The sequence below is a fragment of the Gorilla gorilla genome, chromosome 2 (genome assembly GCF_029281585.2).
Source record: "Gorilla gorilla gorilla isolate KB3781 chromosome 2, NHGRI_mGorGor1-v2.1_pri, whole genome shotgun sequence".
NCBI lineage: Eukaryota > Metazoa > Chordata > Mammalia > Primates > Hominidae > Gorilla > Gorilla gorilla.
The window spans coordinates 164,028,729-164,053,316 of NC_086017.1; the positions used below are offsets into that span (position 1 = coordinate 164,028,729).

Here is a 24,588-nt window from a genome sequence, read left to right on the forward strand (position 1 = left end):
AAAATAGCAGGTAGCTGAGTGTACTCCCTTCACATCCATGAAGGCACGCTTTGGACTACCAGTAGTTCCAAGCAGAGAGAACAGCACAGGTAAAGGCACAAGGCAGGGACTGTCTTGGCTGTCTCAGGGGCAAGCATAAGGCCAGAAGGGCTAGAACACAGTGAAGAAATAGAGAAGTAGTAAGAGATGATCTCAAAAAGAGAGGGGAACCACCTCATGCCCAGCCTGGTAGACCATAGTAAAGGGATCTTAAACAGGATCCCCTTAAGGGGCCTTAAACAGGAAACTGAAGGAGTGGGAGAGGGGAAAGGTTCTGTTTTATGTATTACATCATCATCTGGTACAATTGCTATTAGTAATAGTCACTGATAAAAAAAATAGTACATTTAAAAAGAAAAGGGAAAAATATTTGTTGTTATACTTTGAATGTTTTTATGTATATATTCACCTTCTTCAGACTGTATCTGTCAGAGATGCCACGTTACTGGACATCATTAGCACCTTCAAAATGTGGGGAAAGAGCTAGTGGTCTTTGGAAGAAAAAATAAAGTATTCTCTCAAAATGGCATTTGCTAACACTGAATGCTGTATTTTATGTTCTGAAGAGATGCTCTGCTTGTCACCTCCATGTTAATAATACTCCAGATTTGGTGAACTCCTAATTAAAGATAACTAGAATAGTTAAAATAAGATAGAAAAACAAACTCTAATTAATGAAGCTATGTATTTGCCTCAAGACATCAGTTAATGCTTTTCCATTAATGGTACCAAATTTCTGATGACGTTGAAGTACTTTATTTGGGGCAGAGTAGGAATATTAAATCTTAAAATTGTTCCTTGACTTTTACAAATAAGGAGAAATCTGTCATTTGCCTTAGCAATTTCTGACCAATGTATGCAAATAGAAGTATGAATTGCCTAAGAATTTCAGGATGATTTTCTTACATTAAATTGTAAATATAAGGAAAATTGTTTTTTTTATTTACAAGTTATAGTTTCATTATTTAGCAAGTGAAAATGAGATCATTAAAAGCAAGATTTTTTCTCTCTTGAAAAACACAAACCTAAGAGCTATTCAAGTTGAAAGAATTTTTGAGGGTAATGCCACATAGCTGAGTTAATTAATTGATTGACTCATTGATTGATTGATTCATTCATTCATTTGTTTATTCACTTTACAATTACACATCTACTGTTGTTTTGGATGATATCCAGAAGAAAACAACAAAATGATCATTAAATGGATGGTGTGTATAACCAAATTGTTTACAGTCTAGTTAATGAAGCAAAGCAGAAACATACACTGTTTTCAAGCATGAAAATTAATATAAGATAGCAGCAGAAGAGATACCACAAGGCTGTACAAGTGTCTGAATGCCAGACAGCACTACAGATCATTCGGGTTAGGGGGAGGCTTAAGAAGGCCGAGTTCATTTGGTCGGGCTCCCTCCAGTCTGGACATTTTCAAAAAGTGTGCAGACAGGTTTCTTCAACAGTATATACTTCACTGAAGTCAGATTAGGGTTAAAGTTTACATCTGAAGAGCAGAAAATACAGCGGTCCCAAGTAAGTTTCACCATAACAGTTTTATAACCTTAAAAGGAAATGTTTTTCCTCCTAATCAAAAAGAACTTTGATTTATTCCATGCCCTATTATTTTATCTTTAGTGGAAAAGACATTTTAAATTGCATACTTGTAAAGCTTCTGAAAGAATCCTTTCAGAAATCCATCATTAGTTTTCTCTCCTTAGCATGACTACATCCTCCCTCAATGTTCTTTGCTACAGACTCAGGAAGCACTCATAGGCAAGGATTAAAATTTATTAAAAAGAATTTTGAAAGCAATTTCTGACCAGTATGCTCATATAGAGGTATGAATTGCCTAAGATTGTCTTGATGGTTTCCTTATAAGTAATTGAGAAAATATAAGAGAAAATTAATTCTAAGATGCAGAATTTTGTAACTATAAATTTATTGTAACATTGTAATTTGGGCTTTTTTTCTCTTCTTTTTTCATTTCTCCTTTCCCTTTTCCCTTCCCCTTCTCCTGCTTCTTCTTTCTGAATAATTTAGTCCTAAAGCCATTTGGTGGAACAGAGCGAGGTCGGCATTCCTGCAGCCTGGGGGAGGTGGAGTGGCCTAGTACAGGGTGCCTGAGCCCTGGTGGGTTGAGGGGCATCTGGTAGGTTTAGGTGGGCAGCCTGGCATGAGGTGTCAGAGCCTAAGGAGGGGGAGGAGGCGTCCATAGAGATGGTTGTCTCTGCATGGCCCAATCAAGGACAATATAAACATACAAATAAATAATGATGATAGTGAAGAACTATAACCCACTGAACACTATAGGAAATCCATTCAGATACAGAAAAATAAATAAATTGAAAGTTGATAAAGAATGGGATAGAAACATAGTTTCAATGTACCAGCCACAAAATTGGTTACAAAAGGGAAAACTAACTTTACAGTGGAAGAGTTCTGCAGACTCTCCCTTATTTCAGTGATCAAAGTGAGCTTTAGTAATGGAATTAATCAAAATTATGTGATACCTGAGGATCAACAACACAGCATCACTCCTGTGATATTCCTGCCAAAGATGCACAGCTCAAATCTAATTATGAAGGAACATTGGACAAATGCAAATTGAAAACATTCTACAAAACAGCTGGCCTTTATATTACAAAAATGCCAAGGTCATGATAGTCAAAGAAAGACTGAGGAGGCTGTTATCATCGAAGGAAACTAAAGAAACCTGACAAACGTATAATGTGATTCTAAGCTGGATCTTTTTGTTAGAAGGGTCATTATTGGCACAATTGGTGAAATTTAAATGGAGTTCTGAGGAGTAAATGGTACTGATGTATTTGTGATAATTTATTACCTTTTTTTGTAATTTCTTGATTTTAATGATCGTAGTGTGGCTGTTTAGAAAAATATCCTTGTTGGTAAGAAATACATCCCATACTATCCTAGGGTAATGGGGTAGCAGGTTGGTAACTTGTTCTCAAATGGCTCAGGAAAACAGAAGTTTATTATACAGTTACTTCCGAGTTTTCTATTTGTGATTATTTTAAAAATTATAATTTTGAATCTGCTTTTACAACCAATGACAATCCTGCAGTTTTGACTATGCAAATTGTTACTCTAAATATATTGATATTTATATAATCAAATTAGATAATCCAAGTACCATTATAAAGCATTTTGTCTGACCACCTGACAAATGATGACAGTACAAACTTATATTGGGGTTTCATTTGTATTCAGATAATCATTTTTCACATACTTTCTCCATTTTATAAAAGGGAAAAATGACTTGGTGATCAAGTGCTTTGTTAAATAGCAAACAGGATAATTTATTTAGTATTTAAATTTATTTTCAGTATTGAAGTCTAAAACGTGATTTTTTTCAGATAGCAGCAGAATAGTAGATGCACTCTCGTTATTCAAAAATAGTAAGATTTACTCATTACAGAAAGCAGAGGAGATAAGAGACACATAGTGCAACTTTGACTAATTTACTGCTCAATCCAATGTTACAAATTGCAAAATTATGCAATTTCTGCTGTAACTTCAAACGTATTCTTGGTTATTTAAGAAAACATAGAAATTTAATTATATTAGACCCTTGATGAAAGTTCCTACCCAAATATATTTGAATCGGAATTTTAGCCCCCAAATCAGAGGCAATATTAACTAACATTTATAAAGTGCTTACGTGTGAGTCTTTTTCTGTAGCTAGAGTGATACATACCTACATGCCTACATGCATATATACATGTTTCATAATAATGTAATGTTCAAAACATCATCTGTTAGATACTATTATCATAGTGCCCATTTTACAAATAAGTAAACTGAAGTCTAATAGGTTGCAGAAAGTCATACAAGTTATTAAGTGAAAGGTACACATTGTTAAGTGAAAGTATACCTGGAGTGTCCATGCTCCTGCATCTCTTTACTAACCAGCTTTCTGAGGTAGGTAAGGCTGTCTTTAGAATGTCACTGGGCCCAGAGCAATTATGCCCTGCAACACTGTACCTTACCCCTCCTAAGCACTAGTGTTTCTAAGAAATATGGTTAAAAACCATATCTAAAGAAACTCAGAGTTGAAAGAAGTGACACAAGGACAGTGACAAGCTTTTTTATAAGTGAGGATATGAAATACCTTGTCTAAGTGGTGGTGGGAATTATGGGTTGATTGAATTTATCTGAATCTTAAATCTTTTTGGCAAAATGAAGGCACACACATTCATTTTTCTTAATCGCCTTTCTGATTCACTGCCCTAGGCCAACAGTACAGTGGCCCTGAAGCAAGGGACCCAAGATAATCTTTACCTTCCCTTACCCACGTCAATAACCATAGCAATATGCATTCACTTCAATCGTGAAAAGGGGCAGCAGTTAAGAAAAACATTGATTATTCTTGGTATCTCTTCTGATCTGTCTTAGAAACTATAGGATATCAATTTAACCTAAATTAAGCTAAGAATGGTAATAGATGTTAAGTCCCATATTTTTAAATTTATATATTGTTTACTTTTTAAAGTAAAATTTCTTGGGTTATTCCTATTTTAGATATTAAATTGTTACGATAAAATTATTGTTAGGTAGATTGAAGTCCAGAATGGGCAAGGCCTGGTGGCTGACGCCTATAATTTCAGCACTTTGAGAGCCTGAGGTGGGAGGGTCGCATGAGCCCAGGAGTTTGAGACCAGCCCAGGCAACATAGAGAGACTGTCTCTACAAATTTAAAAAAAAAAAAATCCAGAATAGTTCTGCTTCGCTAATCTAATCGGGGCGGGGGAAGTATTTTCCCAAATTATCTTCAATTAAGAGAAATAAATTCCATGAGATTGTATTTAGTTCCTAGTTTTACTCTTAAATTGTACAGAAATAATTATCTTATAGAATCTAAATACTTTTTATTCTGTTGCATAAAAGGAAACTTAGATTTTTCCCCCTGAAAGAGGTGCCACAAACTTCTGTTAGAATTATATCTGATGCAAAATATTTTCATAGTGCCATAGTTAAATTAAGAAGCTGTGCAGTATTTCAGAAGGATGGTTTTAGAGCTTACAAAACATGAGTTACATCTGATCTGGTAAGTGAATCAGCAAGATGCTAATGAGGTTAGAGAGATGTGACTGGCCCAGTCACAAGTAAAGAGAGAGTTGGCTATATTCCAACACAGAATATGATTCTTAGATGTTGTGCAGAATTTGGGAAGTGGGTCACCTCTTTCAGCCCAACTTAGTTTGCCAATTGGGTAATTATTACTCAAGTATAATAAAAAATGACACTAAAAATTCATGAGACTCCAAAATTAAGCAATTGACAGCATCTGAGTGCTAATAGCATAGAATTACTGTAAGGATAGTACTTGCTTGGGGTAAGTGCTCTGGAGCCAGATGCCTGGATTAGAATCCCAGCTCTGCCACTTCTTATTATTAACCCAGTCCAACCTTTCCAAGCTTTAGTTCACTTAACTGCAAAATGGAGAGGATAATAGTACCTACTACTAAACATTATAGGAGTAAATTCATGTAAAGCCCTTAGAAAGGCCCTTTGCATGTAGGACTCAATAAAAGCTATGAAAACAGTAGGAACAATTCTGCGTGTGGGTGCTTATATATTTGTAATATATATAAAACAACTATTTTTTAACAAAGGTTTCATAACTGACTTTTGTAAGTTTATGCAAATACAGGAAATTATGCTTTTTATTTCTATGATGAGCTCATTCCTGCACTTTGCCTCCATAGCTGGAAAAATAATTTGATCTTTAAAAATAAAATGACGAAGCTGCTGGACTGGCTGGTCTCCATTTGCTCCTCCAGATCCATTCGCTTCTGTACTGTGCCTTGTTATGCTGTAAAAGGTTGACTTCTACTTTACCCAGCCCCAAGTCTTCCTTGCCCTCTTGTTTCTGTCGGGTTTGTCCAATGGGAAGCACTGCTAGGAGATAGTAGAGTAGGAGGCTAAAAGGATCAAAGTTTTTTTCTGCTCATTCCCTCCCTCCCAGTTCAAGTGTTGGCTGTGAATGTATTCCTCCATGGAAGGGATAGCCCCTTCAAAAGGCCAAGGCTCTTACTTTGTTCCATAAACCTTTCTCCTTTCCTCTTTTAATTTAGAGCTGTTAAAACCATCTAGCTGTTCCTAGTGCCTGAGGAAGGGTGCTTCATGATCTCTTGTTAGATCCCTTGTCTTTTTATTAAACTCTATTCAATGATTTTTTTTTTCTTTTATGGGTTCTGACTGATCCAGATGCCTTTAGTTTACTTATTTTTTTTCTACTTTGTTAGTACTGTTAAGGCTCACCTTAACTCACCTTAAATTGTACTGTTTTTAAGTTACATATTTTAGATCATAATATACCTATTTAGAATCATTTTTAAAAATAAACTGGAAATTATCATAATGTCCAGATTGTTTAACCTCTGCTCCAATATGTAAATTCTGTGTATTGTAAGAGGTTTTTAAAATTACAGTTATATAATTTATTAGTACCACTCAAGAGTGGGGCTGGATACTAACTAAAGATCAATTCTAAATCAGAATTCCAGAAACACAGGCAAAGCCTTGAAATGGATGTATAGCAAAATCTTTTGCCCTGTCATGAAGTTTTGTTTTGTTTGTTTTGCTTTTAAAGAACTGGTTCACTCATAATTGTTGGCACTGTTATCAATGGCATATAACTATAATCTCATATTATCACTATATATAGATATATAAGATCTCATATATCTTAATCTCATTTTATTATAAGTAACGATCATAGTAGACTCTTGGGTATTCTGCCATCTGAAAATGTAGCTTGGAAAATAGCAGTGGCTAAGCATTTTTGGTTTTAAGGGATGATAAAGTGAAAGACTACCTTTTTCCCTGTATTCTAAAGCCAAGAAGCTGAATTATTTATTAGTATGCTACAAAAGTAAGACCAATGCACTGAACTAAGGATATGGTATGAAACCCAAGTATATCTCCCATAGAAATGTGACTCATAAAAATAAGTGGTCTTACTTCCAGTATACGATATTTAACAATATCTCCAAAGAGAGAGCAGAGCTACAGTATTATTATAAAGACTGCATTACTACTTCAGCTGAGGTCTTGCCCAACCCTTGCCATTCTATATATTTACCTAAAATGGATAGAAAACAAAGTATCTTTCAAACAGTAACTAGAAGGGCAAAAGAAACTTGGTTCAGCTATGCTAGGAAGAATCATGTGTGTACTCACATGATATCAACAACAAAAAAGCCTGAATGGAACTGCTCAATTATGAGCAATGTGAATGGAAATAGCATGCAAATATACAAACATATCACAGTAAAATAAAATAAAATGTGCAAGAAAGAAGAAGAAATTAAGAAAAAAATATAAATTTCAAAAGAAGGATAAATATCCCAATATAGACGAAAACATACTTCAAAGCATAAGAAAATTCATCACAATGTCACCTTAGAGAATAATAAGAACTTGAATTCAAGAACTCCAAGGTAACATGATGAACAATAAAAATCAGGGCAGTTATAGATTTAAAAAAACAAAAGAAGGCTATAAACATCATCACAGAAATAAAAAGGTAAAGTAGAAAATAGACTTCACTAAAAATCGACACACATACACACAATAGGGAATGGTTTTCACCTAAAGGAAATGGTGACTGGCTACTTAATGGTAAAATTTGAGATGATTTTTAAATATTTATATCATTTTCACTTTTCTAATATTTAAATGGTTTGTGGTAAACATGTTTAAGTTTTACAAGTAAAAGACTGATTTACCTAAAAAATTAGGTGGTATATTATAGCAGACATTGTTAGTGCCCCACTTACATCCCTCCAGCCCTTCTGTGGGCTCCAGCTGACTCTCAACCCCAAGGTTCTCGTTTCTTTGCTCAGGCTCCCTAGCACCCGCCCCACTCTTGGAAATCCGCTGTACCCCACTACACACTGACAATGGTCCAGAAATGCTGGAAGGTTAACACCCACCCCAGCAGCCTTAAATCCACCTGCCTTGAACTTCAGGTGGGAAGTTTCTCCATGAGATTAACTCCAGTTACCCACCCCTAGTTTCATGGGCCCACCACCATGCTTATGTCCCCTGATCATCTCAAATTATTTGCATTCAAGTCCTTGTCTTGGAATATGCTTTTAGAAAAATTAATATATACATCATATAAAAATAATACAATATAGTAATGAAAATAATAAACACTAAAATTTTGAAAGTTTGTGAAAACAATTTTGGGCAATTAATATGATTATTTTATACTTTTTGTTCACTTTAGGGTTTTACATTTTTCTATTATAAAGAAAAAATTCATAAATAAAAAGTGAAGCAAAAGATATAAACTAAAGTAAAACATAGAAACAAACATTGTCAGTGTAAAATAATAACCAATTTCTACACCTAAGCAGCACTAAGTTGGGAGTACTAAGCTGCAAGCCGTTTCCCTTGACAATGTCAATTTTACATGATGAGTCTGGAGGTCCATGCCATTCACTATTATCCTCAGGTCGGTATCTTCTTCCCTAGTTCCTTCTCTTTCCCTAACAATTGTTTTGATGCTGTTAATCTTTTGGAATTACACTGTCACATCATTGTACTATCCCATCTAATTTTCTGCCTAGACAGTACATTGTATATATCAGAAAAGTCTGTTTTCCAAAAAATAACCAATTTATATAAAAATCATAAAGTATGAGACTGATAAAAACTCAATAACACTATTTATTGCAATTTAATAATTTTATAAATTATATCCAGAAACATAATGGAATTCATTCAAGGTCAAGGAGCTAGTTAAAAACGTGAAAGTTGTCTGAATTAAAATGGAGTCAATTGTGTTAAAAATCCTGACAGATGGAGCTCGGGAAAGCAATGAAGAAAGGGTTCCCATTTACGAATGCCTGACAACAGGAATTGTCAGAAAAGACTGCAAAACCACAAACTTGCACAAAGGCCATTGCAACCTTACACAAAAAAATACTTCTGCGAGGATATCTGCCCAGCAACTGCCTATCTAACTTCAAACTGGTGCCATCCTTATTATTGATCCTTGTAACCAGGAATAATTATCTCGAAATAATTGTGTACTCCTCTTCATTTTTCTTTAAAAACCTTTGCCTTTCTTTACCCTCCTGAATAAGCACATAGTTTACTACGGTATGTGTATTCCCATTGCAGTACCCATGCTAAATAAATATCATTTTCTTTCAGAGTGCCTATTATTTAGATTAATAAAAGCAATGAGGACCAGAACCAAATAAGGTCTCCTTAATTTTAGCCCAATTATTTTCAAAGTAACTCCTCATTCCAAATCCCCTTCTCAACCTACTTCCCTATTCAAATGCTTGACAGACATTGATGTGAGGGTGACAGCAAACAGGCAGGCAACACAGAAAAGGCAGTAAGAGACAGAAGCAATAGATAGAGCTTAAAATGGTAAAGCTCACGATCGCTTACTCAGGATTCAATATGATTCACTGATTTCTACAGAAGGGACATGGGTGCGTCTGACGGATTGAACGGGAACATTGATGCAATGAGTAGCAAGTCTGAACAGGGCTGAACCAAATCCATCCATCCATGTCTGACCAGTTTCTCTTCTAGGTTAAGGGTTAGTTCCAGTCTTTGAACAACTCCTCTTCCTCTTTTGTTCCAGAAAGTCAAAGCTCTACAGTTAAGAAGAAAAATACACCACTGAAACTTTCAGATGCCTTGAGACAAGATTCTTCTTCCAGAATTCTAGTATCATTCCAAGGCTGGACTCTTCAGAAGTGATTGCCTGCAAATTTAGGATGTGAAAACAAAATCACAATTCAAGGTTAGTATTTCTGAAGGATAAAGAAAAGCAAAACATTAAAATATCTCCAACTAATGAACTATTGTCTGTTTTAGTATACTTTCATGTTTTTTTAAAAAAGAGAAGTAAAAAGAAAGAAAAATGAAATCATTTTTATTATGTGATATTCAAGGTCAAACGAAGTCACAAGAGTTCATATAGGGAAAGGTACCACATGTGGCATATTATGTCTTTTTATATTTTGCTGCCTGTCACAGTCTTCTAAAGCTAAACTTTAAAGTTCTCATGTCATAAATTCTTTTTGCAAATTGTTGAATTGTGTATTGTGTACATAACATAGTGCTGATCACTATGGGCAATTTAGAGATGGGTAAAATGCTATCCTTGCAAACAAAAGGTTTATAATCTATTTGGTGAAAAATATAATTAGCATAACAAAAAATCAAAATAATTCAATGCTATTTGAGATTGACCAGGGTTGTTGGGGGAAGGATGAATAGGTACAGCACAGTGAATTTTTAGAGTATTGAAAATACTCTGTGTGATACTATGGATACACGTCATTATACATTTGTCTAAACCAACAGAGTGTACAACACCAAGAGTGAACCCTAATGTAAACAATGGACTTTGGGTAATTATGATGTGCCAGTGTAGATTTATCAGTGGTAACAAATGCGCCAGTTTGGTGGGAGATGTTAATAATGGGAGATGCTACATGTATGTGGGGGCAAGAGGCATGTAGAAAATCTCTGTACCTTCTCAATTCAGTGGTGAACCTAAAACTGCTCCAAAAAGTAAAGTCTGAAGAAAAGGAAGATATTATGAATACATGCCTATTTGCTTGATATGGGGTATGTATGTATGTGGAAGTAGGCTGTACACCCTTTTTACTTTTTGAGTTTTATACTATATAAATTTATTAGTAAAACTAAAACATACCAGGAAAGGAAGAGGAAAGGAAAAAAAGGAAAAAATAAATAAAAATAAATTTTAAAATGCGACTTTAAAGATTAGCTTTATTAATAAACTCAATCCTTCATGCTGGAGTAAGCCACACCATCTGATGGCACACAACGCATGGCGTCTGTTTTCTTTGTGTTTCTCTTGAGTTTGTTTGAATGCTTTGTTTTAAAATTCCAGTCTTCACTTGACTGTGTTGCCAGAATTAAGGGAAGTATTGAAAAATCTATCCTCAGCCCACAATATTAAAAGGAGAGGATTCCTTTGACATCCCCACACTGTTGGATGTATCTGTAGGAGACACTTGAGAGAAAGGTGAATGAATGAATGAAGACCAGACCTGAGAACGCTCCAATCCATGTTTGCACCCTCCAGTGGAACTTTCCTCATCTTGAGGAAGCTGTATTCGCTTTTAATGAAGCAACTACAGATATTTCTGTTTTTAGAAAAATGCCTAGTGTGAGTACAGAGGAAGAAGTGATTACTTGTAATTGAAGAGTAGAGTAAGGAAGGCTTTTTAAGGGATTCAAAGTTTGAGCTCAGGCTTGAAGAATTTCTACAGTGAGGATGGTGAGGATGTGGGAAGGACAGTCCAGGCTGAGGTGGCAGCACCAGCTAAGGCCCAGGGTATGAAAAGGACCAATTGAGGAATACCCCAAATGCCATTAAGGCTGACTCTGATGTTTCTAGTCTGGATAAATAGAGACAATAATGTGCTATTCACTAGGATTGGGACAAACGATGAATTTTTGTTTGAGGGATTATGAGTTGGGGAAATTTCAGTAGTATATTGGAGCCAGCATGAATGTCTCCCCCAACTCTGCCTTCAGTGATGTTAAGTTAGCAGCTTGAAACAGGCCATGATGAGAGTATTTACACTATATAAATTGGCAAATGCTACAGAACATCACTGGTTGGAGTGGTGGTGGAACACCTCTATGACGTTTGTCAATTGGATCAGGGACTTAGGAAACAAGACAGGGATAAAGATAGGACCTTGTATTCATCTCTAAAGAAATGACTAAAGATGTAAAGAATTTTAGATTAAGAAAGATTGACTTTGAGATCGGGAGAGATTTCATTATGAGAAATGGAATAGAAACCAGAGAGATTTCTTAAGAGATATTTACTTTAAAAAGGTCAATAAAGAAGGATTCTATAAAAGAGACAGAAGAATTATGGAAGTAGAAGACACATTGGCATAGGTTAACTTATCAAGGATAAAAGACAAAAGTGTTAGTGGTGCAGAACTAATAGCTATCATCATCATCATGACAGCCCACATTTACTTCACAATTATTACCTGCCAAGGAATATACCATATATTTTATAAATTATCTAATTTAAATTTCAAATATCATAAGAAGTAAATACTATTATGCTTATTTGACATAGAAGGAAACTAAAGCTTAAATTGTTTAAGTAGCCTGTGCAAAAAGAAATAACTGATAACTGGCATAGCTGAGATGCAGACTAAGCTTTGTATCAGCCCAAACTTTATGATCTTAGAAACCAACTCAAAATAACTTCAGAGATCATTCATTGTAACAGACCACTGAAACCTCACATAGTTTTACTGTACTAGTCCATTCTCATGCTGCTGATAAAGACATACCTGAGACTGGGTAATTTATAAAGGAAAGAGGTTTGATAAACTCACAGTTCCACATGGCTGGGGAGGCCTCACAATCATGGTGGAAGGCAAAGGAAGAGCAAAGGCACATTTACATGGTGACAGGAGAGAGAGCGTGTGCAGGGGAACTGCCCTTTTATAAAACCATCCGATCTCGTGAGACAAGAACAGCATGGGAAAGACCCAACCCCCTTGATTCAATTACCTCCCACTGAGTCCCTCCCATGACACATGGGGATTATTACAATTCAAGGTGAGATTTGGGTGGAGACACAGAGCCAAACTATATCATTCTGCCCCTGGCCCCTCCCAAATCTCATGTCCCTTTCACATTTCAAAACACAATCTTTCCTTCCCAACAGTCCCCCAAAGTCTTAACTCCTTTCAGCATTAACTCAAAAGTCCACAGTCCAAAGTCTCATCTGAGATAAGGCAAGTCCCTTCTGCCTATGAGCCTGTAACAAGTTAGTTACTTTCTAGATACAATGGGGGTACAGGCATTGGGTAAATATTCCTATTCCAAATGGAAGAAATGGCCAAAACAAAGGGGCTCTAGGCCCCATGTAAGTCCACAATCCAATACGGTAGTCATTAAACCTTAAAGTTCCAAAGTGATCTCCTTTGACTCCATGTCTCACATCCAGGTCACGCTGATGCAAGAGGTGAGTTCCCATGGTCTTGGGCAGCTCCACCCCTCTGGCTTTGCAGGGTACACCTCCCTTCCTGGGTGCTTTCATGGGCTGGTGCTGAGTGTCTGTGGCTTTTCCAGGCGCATGGTGCAAGCCGTCAGTGGATCTTCTATTTTGGGGTCTGGAGAATGGTGGACCTCTTCTCACAGCTCCACTAGGCAGAGCCCCAGTGGAGACTGTGTGTGGGGGCTCCAATCCCATATTTCCCTTCCACACTGCTCTTGTAGAGGTTTTCCATGAGGGCACTGTCCCCAGAGCAGACTTCTGCCTGAACATCCAGACATTCCCATATAGCCTCTAAAATCTAGGTGGAGGTTCCCAGACCTGAATTCTTGACTTCTGTGCACCCACAGGCCCAACACCCTGTGTAAGTCACCAAGGCTTGGGGTTTGCACCCTCTGAAACAATGGCCTGAGCTGTATGTTGGACCTTCTTAGTCATGGCTGGAGCTGAAACAGCTGGGATGCAGGGTATCATGTTCAGAGGCTGCATAGAGCAGGGGGAACCTGGGCCCGGCCCATGAAACCATTTTTCCTTCCTAGACCTCCAGGCTTGTTATGGGAGGGGCTGCCATGAAGGTATCTGACATGCCCTGGAGACATTTTCCCCATTGTCTTGGAGATGAGCATTTGGTTCCTTGTTATTTACTGCAAATTTCTGCAGCCAGCTTGAATGTCTCCCCAGAAAATGGGTTTTTCTTTTCTACTGCGTTGTCAGGCTGCAAATTTTTCAAATTTTTGTGCTCTGTCACCTCTTGAATGCTATGCCACTAAGAAATTTCTTCCACCAGATACCCCAAATCATCTCCCTCAAGTTCAAAGTTCCACAGATCTCTAGGGCAGGGGCAAAATGCTGTCAGTCTCTTTGTATAGCAAGAGTGACCTTTACTCCAGTTTCCAACAAGTTCCTCATCTCCATCTGAGACCATCTCAGCCTGGACTTCATTGTCCATATCACTATCATCATTTTGACCATTCAACAAGTTTCTAGGAAGTTCCAAACTTTCCCACATCTTCCTGTCCTCCTTTGAGACCTCCAAACTGTTCCAATCTCTGTCTGTTACCCAGTTCCAAAGACACTTCCACATTTTCTGGTATCTTTATAGCAGCACCCCAGTCCTTCAGTACAAATTTACTGTATTAGTCCATTCTCATGCTGCTAATAAGGACATACCCAAGACTGGGTAATTTATAAAGGAAAGAAGTTTAATACATCTCCTAATTACCTCACATGGCTGAGGAGGCCTCACGATCACAGCAGAAGATGAAGGAAGAGCAAAGGCATGTCTTACATGGCAATAGGCAAGAGGGCCTGTGCAGGGGAACTGCCCTCTTATAAAAGCATCAGATCTTTTGAGACTTATTCACTATCATGAGAACAGCACAGGAAAAACCAGTCCCCATGATTCAATTACCTCCCACCAGGTCCCTCCCATGACACATGGGAATTATTACAACTGAAGGTGAGGTTTGGGTGGGGACACAAAGCTAAACCATATCATTTACTTCCTGATTTTGGCCATTTCTATGATCACTAATAAAGGATATGGTAGAAAAGCACAAAACAGAGAAGTAGTTGTATCTTTATTTATAGTTTGCAGTTCTGACCAAAAATAAATTAAGAACTTGGAAACAGAGATGACTTATATAAAACAAGCTTTTAAAGTTTTCTGTAAACATTAATTATCCAGGGTATAGTTCAGTTGTCAAAGCTAATTAAAAATTTGGATATTATCCAACACTTTATTTATAGCAGTCTTTAACATTCTTCATCTGACTGGCTTTATAGTGTCATAGAAACTACCAAGTAAGTTAGCTTAACTTAGTCATCACCACTTTTAAGAGTGAAAATGTTAAAAACATAAAGAAAAACTTTTTAGTGAATAAGCAGTTATGGAAAAAAGTTGGTATCTTAATAAGTTAATTGAATGATTAGCTATGGTGCTCCTTTTGAGAGAGAAGAGCTTTCTTGAAATATTAATATTTTAAAACTTATACCATGTAAGATTTTTGTTATATTACTGTAAAACTTCAACCTATTACAACCTTTTCTCCTGCATTTGTTGCCCACATGTTGGCCTCTAGTTACATGTGACATAAGACAAATCTATAAAAAGTAAGACTTTTATAGTTCTTACCATGTGATAGACACTATTCTAAGAGCTTTACATATATTAAATACTTTACTGCAACATTCCTACAAGTAAGGTAGTTTTACCACCCTCATTTTACAGACGGAAAAAAAGAGGCATAGTTAAGTATATTAGACCAAGATTTCAGAAGAGATTCAAACCCAGGCAGTCTTCTGAAGAATGCTCTCTCAACCACTACATACAAAAACCCTTTTATAAGATGAAGCTTATTAATATAATAGCTTATATATAGATAGGTAAATCTGATTTTACAATATTCAAGTGATCCATATTCTAATGAATTTTAATTTGTAAACATAGCTAAAGTCATAAATTGGAGAAACTCAGAGGTGACTTATCTGACTACCTTTAAAAGAACTGGAAAAATATACAAAATATTTCAAGGTATGTCGATTGATGCATAATTCATTTACTTATTTAAAGTTAGTAAAATAGAGCCAAGTGTGGTGGCACATGCCTGTAATCCCAGCACTTTGGGAGACTGAGGCAGGAGGATCATTTGAGGTCAGGTGTTCAAGACTAGCCTGACCAACATGGTGAAACCCTGTCTCTACTAAAAATACACAAAAAAATTGCTGGGCATGGTGGCACACACTTGTAACTTCAGCCACTCAGGAGGCTGAGGCAGGAGAATCACTTGAACCCAGGAGGCAGAGGCTGCAGTGAGCCAAGATGGTACCACTGCACTCCAGCCTGGGTGACAGAGCAAGACTCCATCTCAAGATAAGTAAATAAATAAATAAATAAATAAAGTTAGCAAAATAGTTTATAAAAATTTAAAATTATTTCTAATTTTTAAAGAAAATTCTTAGACTATATTGCATATAATGTGCAAAATAACTATTATTATAATACTGTAAATGAAATATCAACCTGAACCAAATTCACTTTGTTATAGTTGTTTTTCTTTACTTTTATGGCATATTCAGTTATTTATGACTGATATAATGCTGAATTTACAATTGAGAACACACACCTTCAATTACAGCATTATGCCAATGGCAAAATACAATTCACTTTACAGTAATTCTCTCAATTCTAGTTTCTAGCCTTCACTCAATTGTGTTGCCAAAGTTAAAAGAACTGCAAAATCAATCCTCAGACCAAAATATTAAAAGAGAAGAAATTCTAGTCTTTCCATCATCTAAATGAAAAGTAAACAATTATTTCAGGCACCTCTATATTTGACATTATGTTGACAACATATTGGGATGAAAGTATAACATGTTCAGTGTTCCTTTGGATGTTAGGGATTGGATAGATGCTGTCAACATTAGCTAAAGACTGTGGTAGAAGGTATGTATTTTGAAACACAGCTGCCAAGACAATTACCCACTTTCACTTTATCTAACCTAATCTGTGGCTTTGCCTGTCACACAACCATAATCACTAGAGAAAGTCACCTTTTATTGAGTAATAGTTGCTTGTGAAAATACCTTACCTTTTATAAGTATTGGCAATTGTGGCTAATTGCTAAAGCTAATGACTACTTTCTCAAAAACATCAAAATATCTTATTAATATGTATTTTTGGAAGTGCAAGTGTGTTCAGTTTCTCATCTTTCACAGTGAGAAGGCGACAAATGCATTAATTCTTTTTTAAAGTAATTCCCTTCAATTTGATGTCAAGTCAACCTTAACTTTTCTGGATAATGTAAACTGCTGCTGAAATTAGGCAGGTATGAATTTCAATCCTGATTCTATTATAGGTTGTTCAGCTGGGCTGTCTTGTGTTTTTTGCACCTGCTTGCTTTCCTTTGCATTTCAAGATGTCTCAAAGGAGGATGACGAATCAACTTATTAGGAATTCTTTAACTGAATGAGTTTCAAGAGGTTTTTTGGGTTTTGTGTGTGTGTGTGTGTGTGTGTGTAATTATGGGCTTGGTAAGTGTATAAATTACAAGCATTTAACCTTTAAAACAACTAAATCACTAAACAAAAACAGCATTTATAAGTTCAGCAATACAGGATACAGTCTGGTAGAAAAATTTTCTTACATTTAGGAAACCACTGTGTAAAACCTTAGAATTCTGAGTTAGCATCAATCTTTTTATCTTACATTATTTTGATCTCTGGAAGCCTGGTTGTCAAAAGTACCCTGTCTTAGTTTCTAACAAAGATGGACATATTTGCCTTTTCCTATCTCCACGCAAAAAATTGGACAAATACGTAGAACTCTATCTGACCATCTGGGTTTCATTTTAACTTTTACTTTACGTTCTGGTTCTTTACCTCCTCTACCAATTATACTGAAGAAATAAAGAAAGAGGACAGTAAAATTCCTGTGAAAGAATCACTCCAGGGATCTTGGAATTTTATTGGTTATCAAGGTGAAAGGAAACTCATTCTCTGTGATATCTGAAACTATAGGATTGATAATTTAAAGCCCTTATACCAATAGTTTGTATCACATATAAAAGTCCACAGTGGAACTTGAGAGAATCCTACATGAATTTCTAACTCTTCATACACACTATCTTACTATCATAAACGTTGAAAACATTATGAAATAATCTGAAATAAATATCATTAGATATGTTTTTAGTAGTAGCCTACTTGAGAAATAATATTAAACCAACAAGACTTCTTTTAAAAATGTGCAGTATCCCAAAGCTATAAGAGATAAACAAAATTGTTTCATTCCTGGCTCCAAACTCTTGGCTTTTTACTTCCTCTGTTATACCTGCCTCTGTAACTCTTGAATTTGGCACATTTTTAGACTCTTCTCCTGCCATTGTGTATATTGGTTCCTGATATGGTTTGGCTCTGTGTCGCCTTCCAAATCTCATGTTGAATTGTAATCCCCATGTGTTGAAGGAGGGGCTTGGTAGGAGGTGATTGAATCACAGGGGTGGACGTCCCTCTTGCTGTTCTTGTGACAGTGAGTGAGTTCTCATGAGATCTGGTTGTTTAAAAGTGGGTAGAACCGGCCGGGCACAGTGGCTCACGCCTGTAATCCCAGCACTTTGGGAAGCTGAGGCAGGCGGATCACGAGGTTAACAGATCGAGACCATCCTGGCCAACATGGTGAAATCCCATCTCTACTAAAAATACAAAAATTAGCTGGGCGTGGTGGCACGTGCCTGTAGTCCCAGCTACTCAAGAGGCTGAGGCAGGAAAATTGTTTGAACCCAGGAGGCGGAGGTTGCAGTGAGCCAAGATCGCACCACTGCACTCCAGCCTAGCGACAGAGCAAGACTCTGTCTCAAAAAAAAAAAAAAAAAAAAAAAAAGAGTGGGTAGAACCTCTCCCTTCACTCTCCTGCTCCTGCTCCGCCATATGAAGAAGGTGCTTGCTTGCCCTCCACTTTCCGCCATGACTGTAAGTTTCCTGAGGTCTCCCCGCAACGCTTCCTGTACAGCCTGTGGAACTGTGAGTCAACGAAACCTCTTTTCTTCATAAATTACTCAGTCTCAGGTAGTTTTTTATAGCAGTGTGAGAATGAACTAATACAGTTCGCCTGCCCGTGATGACTCCTTTAACCTCACTGTCTCTCCTATTCTCAAAGGCCAGTAATTGAATTTTCTGTAAAAATAGAGGATTTGCAAAGTTTCCCTTGTGCTTCACAGACATCTTCAGAAAGAAACTTGAATTTGACATGTTCGAAACTGAATCTACTGTCATCCAAACAAGCCACATCCTTCTTTTGACTTCTATATATCTGACCACACCACCAGCATTCTTTCAGTTACCCAAACTTCTTTTCCCCTTTCTCCTCATAATGTCAAGCCATATAGGCTCCACCTCAAAATTCTCACATCCCTTTTAGCTTTTCTATTCCAAGCTCAGTAACCTCTTAACCAGTTTCCCAGCCACCAACTCTTACCATTTCAATCAGGCCTGTGAACCACCTCTCAAATAATTATTTTAATAACAGATCCAATAATATTACTTCCTTGACAAGAAGTCCTCAATGTTTCTCATTGCCTACCAACTTAACGTAAATTCTCTCTCTGGCATTCAAGATCATCTAAAATATATCTGGCACTTATCTTGCTCTACACCTTACACCCTGATTTGGACCTTAAACTCTCACCATGCTCAATAGCCCAATCTTCTCTGAACAGACCTTAACTTTGTCCCTTGCTGTCTTCCCCCGCCACACCCCCACTAAGAATCATCCTAGTCCCTTCTGTCCAGAACAACACTTTCCAATAGAACTTTCTGTGAGAATGGAAATGATCTACAATTTTGTGCTGATGAATACAGTAGCCAGAAGCAACATGTAATAGTTAACTCTTGGACATTTGGCTGGTGCAACTGGAGAGTTAACTTCTTAATTGTATTTGATTCTAATTAATTTAAACTTTCACATGTGGCTGGTGGCTACTGGACAGTGCAAGCCTAGATGCTGTTTTCATTTCATAGAATTTTCTCCATTCTCTAGAGGTCAACCATCTACTCTGATGCCGTCACTGATTTCCCTGGTTGGGATAATTTTTTTTTACTCTTATAATAATTTAACTGTGTCTTTTTCACAGCTTGTATTACTCAATAAGATAATATGAAAAAAAGCAGTGATGACAGGCCTAGATTCTAGATGCACATTGCCATACACTAGCTGTGTAAGTTTGGGCAATTTTTCTCGTTTCTCCAAGTGTCAGTTCCATCATTGATCATTTCATCATACCTCACAAGGTGTGAGGATTAAATAAGAAAAAAAAACAAGTAAAATGCTTAGTTTGGTTTTATGATAAGTATCTGTGTGCAAATCATTGATAAATTCTTTACAATTATGAATTCAGTATCTGTTGAGCATTCACTCATCACTTTGGATGCCAAAATAAGTAAAATACAGTCCCTGCCATCCTTTAACTCATAGACTGATGTGGCAGTGATTCTTATCTTAAGTGTCCTTCTGCATTTTGAGTCCTGAAGAGCAGAAATTGTGCTTGCTTTATCTTTAGGGCCCGCTAAGAGCTTTGAACGATATTAGGTACATAAGATACTATCAATAAATATTTGCTAAAAGGGTGTTAATCTCCTCCCCCACCCTTTTTAAAACATAGGTAGGCTTTGTTTGTACTTCTCCAATGACATCTATTTTACTCTATCTTGTATTGCAGTTACTTGTTTGTGCATTTAATCCATCCTCTCCCTACCTCTCAAACACTAACTAATCAATATATATTTGAGAGCAGTGTCTACCTCATTGCTTTTGATGTTTATGTTATATAGTCATTGTGTTCCTCAGGAATTCAGTAAATGCTTTCCTCCCTTTTCCTTTTCTAGTAAATAAATGGAATTTAAAGCTAAACTGAGGTATCAAGAAATGAAAACAGGAATTTCTATTGTTCTCTGCACATGTATCCTGTGGGAAGGTTAAACAGGATTTTGACTTTACCAGTTCTTTTCCCATGCTTACTTTCAGGTATTTCTCTATGAAGTAGACTGTCCCCTGGATTGTGCAGTATAAAACAAATGTTTAGTTTTTTAGGTTTTTTTTCTTTTTTTAAATAACGTTCTGAACGTTGTTAAAACATGGCACAATATTTTAGATTCCTATGGATAACAATGCTCCCACATTGTAGCTGCAACTTTGTGTCCCTAAGAATTAAGAATAGAGTATACTTTATGTGATCTTTATATAATTTTCTATACAATAATACCTGTCTAGTGTACACCGATTATAATACTCACTTGTGGAAAGATTTTTGGTGATATGGAGTGATTTGCCTAATCTTGTTTCATTTTTACTCTCTAAATCTTATTTTACAATTATAATTCCTATTATTTGAATGTATAGGTCATCTTTACTAGCTACAGTAAAGTCATCTTTATTACTCTAAAACACCAATTGCTTCTGAATCATGACACTCTGTTAAGGCAAAGATTTTTTTAAATTTATGATTAAAAGTTATCCTTGATTTTCCATCTCAGAACTGTAAGTTGTAAAATACAACCACCACCAAATAGTTTGCAAGTAATAAATGTCTCCTTAAATATAAAAGAAAAATGATATTAATTAAAAGTTTTTAAAAGTGAAAATTACACTTATAAAAATAAAAATCAGAAGTCATTTTTAGCCTAAAGCCAGCAAAATATAACTATTACAAATAATTTACAATTTAAACAATAAAATTAAAAAAGAAAGACTATGAATTTGACTAAAGTTATAAAGTGTAACTGCATGAGCTCACTGTCTTTTCTAATATATCCTACTAATTAGAAGCATACGAAAAATACATCTAAACACTAAATAAAAATTTTAGCTTGAGGTTTGGGCAATACTTACGCTCTTGAAATTATTTACCACTGCTAAGTAAGCTTTAAACTGGGTACAATTTAATAAATTTTAGGTTAAATCATTGGTGTTTTGTGAAATTCAACTAGTATTACATGATCCTGTCTGACTGAGGCTTTGCACATTCCATACACACTCTTCAGAGAAGATAATTACACACTGAGAAAGCTTTGCAATAAATCAGGTGGACTTCTGAAAGCAAATTACTATTAGGAGGTGAGGCACTTTTGTCATATTTGCTGGAATTTGCTGGAAAATCATATAGAAACGTGATTTGTTTTATAGATTCTCAAGCTTGTATTTATAATATTCTTCAACAGAGTAGATTATTTCCTTATTATCAACTGGGTGACCTTTTAGAATCTATTAGAATTTCTATAACCCCTAAACCCTCAGTCATGTAATAGCACAAAATTAACAAAAAAAAGTCATCAAGTGATTATTTAAATAAAAACTGTTTTTATCACTTTTGTTTTGGAATAAAAATGTTTTAAAGGGCACATTTTCACTTAGGAAATGCTGAAAGATAAACTGCTTCGTTGACATGGGAAACTAGAAACATATAAAGGATATCTTAAAATATTACATTGGCAGTTAGCAGGGAAGTGAGTTAAAAAGGAAATGAGTGGAATTTCATAAAATATACCTAACTTAAAAAAAAACTATTAATCTGTTCAAATCAGTTCTTATATCGCTAGCTAGAATCTGATCTCTTTACTGAATCAATTTGTTGTTGAATAATATTAATGCCCCTTTTTTCATATTAAATATGGAATGACAATAAGAAGTCAGGGTTACTAAAGATAATGGAAATTTGATTTCCTTGAAATCTCTGCTGCTTTTTCTTTGGGGTCACCATTTATTTCTGCATTCTTTTTAAAACTCATTTTTCTGGATAAACTTAAAATTACTTAAAAGACTTAAGAACTTCCACACTGAAAGAGCTTATCTGCCCTGGTCCCCTCTTTTACAGAGAATAAAATGAAGACCTATACAGATTGAGCAACATGATGGAAATATAGACCTTATATGTGTTACTTCCCACTCCCTTCCCACTTTTGGAGGGTTTTGTTACAAGCTTTTAGACCCTCAGTGGCTGATGGGCCTAGAGATCTGAATATTTCTTTGTTTTCTACCTCTATTTTCCTTAGCTCATAGCTATCATCTGAATATCCTTGGCTATCTACTCTTGAATTTTTTCCCTCTGAATAACGTTAGATTCTTCTATTTCTTCCATTCAACTGTGGCAAATACTAATATTTTAAGAATTAACTGCCTTGTCTCCAAGTTTACAACCAAACCTGTTATCTCTTAGATTTGAATTCCACTATATTCCAAAAACTCAGTGGCTCACAGCAATAGGCATTTGTTTCTTGTTCACACATTTGCGATTTGGTGAAGTTTGGTTGATCTAGGACAGCTGCTGTTGGTGCCACACTGCAGGTTGGGACTACAGGTCTACCCTATGGGTCTCTCATTCCTCTTGGACTAGTTACATGAGCATGTTATTTTCATGGCCTAAGGCAAAAGACTGCATCTTATTTCCCGAGCACGTTTTAAGCCTCTGCTGGCTTCATGTCACCAACATCTCACTGGCCAAAACAAGTGACATACCCAAACTCATCATCGACAAGGCAGGGAAGATATTTCTCTCAAAGAGGTGAGGCCATTGGTCAGTGAGTGAACATTTGCTGAATAATAATTTCATCTGTAAACAAGTTTTAGAACTACTGCAAACTATACTGATATAATAGTCTCTTCTTCAGATGTATTCAAATAATTTTCAATAAATTACTTACTGAACATTAACTGGGTGCCAACACTATTCAATCCCTTGTTTTAAGAACGCTCTTCCCACATTTAAATTGGTTTTTCGGGGGGTGGGGGGTCAATTTTTAGCTAATTTTTTTCCTTTCAATGTCTATAATTGTTTTTCTTTGCATAGCAGTAAAATCCCTCAAAATTCATGAAACAAACTTGCTTGTGATTTAAGTATTAACTTAATTTCCTTTCTTCTTCTATTTTAAGTTTTATTCTGTCTGTTATGTTCTTACTAAAAGTACACAAATTGGTTAGGTCTTTTCCATGTATTTTTTCTGCAAGACTCCAAGTGCAGCTGAAACATACTTTATGTTAAGGTCCACCTATACCACTTTACTTTAAACTTATGCTGAAATATTGCACATCAAGACCTTATGGTCATCCTAATTTGATTCAGAATGGTGCTATAAATAGGGCCAAACTATGTATTCTGGATCCAGGCTGCCTGGGTTCAAGTCCTGGCTGTGTCAATTACTCTTGAGCAAGTATTTTAACCAATCTGTGTCTCAGTTTTCTCATTATAAACATCATAGTTATAATAGTACCTACCTTAATTTTGTAATGAAGATTAATAATTTATATAAATCTCTTAACATAATCCTTTGTAGATAATTACAATAAATATTAGCTTGGTTGTTATAAGCATTATTATTACTGTTGCTATTTTTAGACTAAGATGTAGGACAAATTGTTTAAACCTTGAAGCTTCTCAGTTCGTGAAAGACTTTACCTTGATTGGAAGCTAATAATTATTAAGAATCAGACTAGGTGCAGCTGTTCCTACCTGTAATCCTAGTGCTTTGGGAGGCTGAGACTGAAGGATTGCTTGAGATCAGGAGTTCCAGATGAACCTGGGTAGCATAGCAAGGACTCCCACCTGACAACATTCTCTACTTTAAAAAAAAAAAAAAGAAAGAAATTTAATTAGCCGGATGTAGTGGTGTGTGCTGTCATTCCTGTAGTCCCAGCTACTTGGGAGGCTGAAGTAGGAAGATCATCTGAGCCCAGAAGTTGGAGGCTGTGGTGAGTTACATGATTTGATGCCTGCATATCTAACATCATGACCTGCCTTACACTTTTTTTTCCACGTGTTTCCAATGCATGTGGTTCTCAGAGCATAACTGCTGTTTCAGAACTCCTTGCTTTGCCCACATTGTTTTTAGCCTCAGGATCTCTAATAGCAGAAAGTTAAGAGGGAGCCCTGGAGCCCTGGATGGTCCTAAGCAGGTCACCCCTTCCTTGGCCTCCACATTTGGAGAAGTAAAAAGTAGAAGTAAAA

At 36.1% G+C, this 24,588-nt stretch overlaps 1 long non-coding RNA gene across 1 annotated transcript in view; it reads right to left on the reverse strand.

Moving 5' to 3' along the window:
* Positions 1-1,145: 1,145 nt before the first annotated feature.
* LOC134758109 (uncharacterized) overlaps positions 1,146-24,588 on the reverse strand; it is a 48,715-nt gene continuing 25,272 nt past the window's right edge. Inside the window, exons 3-4 of the long non-coding RNA XR_010132982.1 lie at positions 24,094-24,202; positions 1,146-9,790 (exon numbers count right to left, since the gene is read on the reverse strand). This is a non-coding gene — a long non-coding RNA (uncharacterized lncRNA). The remainder of the gene's footprint in view (positions 9,791-24,093; positions 24,203-24,588) is intronic.